The sequence below is a fragment of the Myotis lucifugus genome, unplaced genomic scaffold, assembly GCF_000147115.1.
Source record: "Myotis lucifugus unplaced genomic scaffold, Myoluc2.0 scaffold_316, whole genome shotgun sequence".
Taxonomy (NCBI): Eukaryota; Metazoa; Chordata; class Mammalia; order Chiroptera; family Vespertilionidae; genus Myotis; species Myotis lucifugus.
In genome coordinates this window covers 1104939-1107221 of record NW_005871364.1, presented here as the reverse complement: position 1 = coordinate 1107221, position 2283 = coordinate 1104939, and positions in this window count along the sequence as shown.

Sequence of the window (2283 nt, the reverse complement as noted above, 5' to 3'; positions counted from 1 at the left end):
TAAGACTACTCCCATTTCAGAGAGGCCATTAAACCTTCCCCAGACGAAGTCATCAGTGCTGGCACCAGGCCAAGCCTTTGGCTGAGGTCTCAAAACCCCAGCATGTAGGGGCTCTTTAAGAACTTGCAAAGGGGACCGGAAAACCCCATATTTGGGAGACAAAGAGGGTAAAATGGTATAAATACAGGAAACTCCCTGTGTGACTTCGTCTAGAATTTGAGAGACATTTTCCTCTGGGCCTGCGCGTAATCTACACTAATAAAAGAGAAACATGGTAATTATCGTACAACCGCTACCCTTCCCATTGGCTAATCAGCATATCCTTATGCAAATTAACTGTCAGCCAAGATGGCGACCAGCAGCCATGCACTGAAGCGAACAGGGAGGCTTGCTTGCTCCAGTGACAGCGGACTCCAACGTTCCCCGCCTGACTTGCTGGCCTCTCACCTGCAACTCTAAGCAACTATGTTGCAAATATAGAAGCTAAACATAACCCTAGAAACCGGCTTTCAGTCAGCCGGGCTTCAGCCAGCCGGACTGCAACATTGTATCAAATACAGAAGGTAAAGGCCAGAAACCTGCTTTCAGCAGTGAGGCCTCAGAGCTAAAGCTGGCCCAGAATAGAAAAAAAGAAAAAAGAAAAAAAGGAGCAGTTGGGAGCTTCAGTCACCCACCAGCCTGAAAACGGCCCTCAGCCCCTCACCCAGACTGGCCAGGCACCCCAGTGGGGACCCTCACCCTGATCCAGGACACCCTTCAGGGCAAACCAGCTGGCTCCCACCCGTGCACCAGGCCTCTATTCTATATAGTAAAAGGGTAATATGCCTCCCAGCACCGGGATCAGTGTGACAGGGGGCAGTGCCCAAACCCCCTGATCGCCCTGCGGCTCTGTGTGTGACAGGGGGCGGGGCCACAACCTCCCTATCCGCCCTGCTCTGTTCGTGACAGGGGAAGGCGCCCCAACCCCCTGATCAGCCCTGCTCTGTGACTGATAGGGGGGAGCTCCCCAACCCCCTGATCGCCCTGCAGCTCTGTGTGTGACAGGGGGTGGGGCCACAACCTCCCGATCTGCCCTGCTCTGTTTGTGACAGGGGAAGGCGCCCCAACCCCCTGATCAGCCCTGCTCTGTGACTGATAGGGGGGAGCTCCCCAATACCCTGATTGCCCTGCGGCTCTGTGTTTGACAGGGTGCGGTGCCCCAACCCCCCTGCCCCCACAGGCCCTGCTCTCTGTGTGACAGGGTAGAGATATAACCTCTCCATCAGCCCTGCCCTGAGTGTGACAGTGGTGGCACCCCAACCCCCTGATCGGCACTGCTCTGTGGGTGATAGAGGGTGGCACCCCAACCCCCCTCCACGGGCCTTGCTCTGTGTGTGACAGGGTAGAGCCATAACCTCTCCATTGGCCCTGCCCTGAGTGTGACAGGGTGCAGCACCCCAACCCCCTGATCTGCCCTGCTCTGTGTGTGACGGGGCGGTGCCCCAACTCCCCTATCGGCCCTACTCTGTGAGTGACAGGGGGGAGCTCCCCAATCCCCTGATTGCCCTGTGGCTCTGTGTGTGACAGGGTGCGGCGCCCCAACCCCCTGATCGACCCTGCTCTGTGTGTGACAGGGTGCGGCGCACCAACCCCCTGATCGGCCTTGCTTTGTGTGTGACAGGGTGCGGCGCCCCAACCCCCCTCCCCCCCACGGGCCCTGCTCTGTGTGTGACGAGGGAGAGCCATAACCTCCCCATTGGCCCTGCCCTGAGTGTGACAGAAGGCGGTGTCCCAACTCCCCTATGGGCCCTACTCTGTGAGTCACAGGGGGAAGCTCCTCAACCCCCTCATGGGCCCTGCTCTGTGCGTGACAGGGGAGAGCTCCCCAACCCCCTGATCGACCCTGCTCTGTGTGTGACAGGGTACGGAGACCCTACCCCCCTGATGGGCCCTGCTCTGTGAGTGACAGGGTGCAGCACCCCAACCCCCTGATGGGCTCTGCTCTGTGAGTGACAGGGGGCAGCACCCAACCCCCTGATTGGCCCTGCTCTATGCGTGACAGGGGGTGGTGCCGCAACCTCCCCATCGACCCTGCCTTGAGTGTGACAGGGGGCGGTGCCCCAACCCCCCAATCGGCCCTACACTGAGCATGACTGAGGGTGGCATCACAACCTCCCGATCCGCCCTGCTCTGTGCATGACAGGGGGCGGCGCCCCAACTCCCCAATCGGCCCTGCTCTGAGCCCGACCAGGGACTGCATCTAGGGATTGGGCATGTCCTCTGCCACCCGGGAGCAGGCCTAAG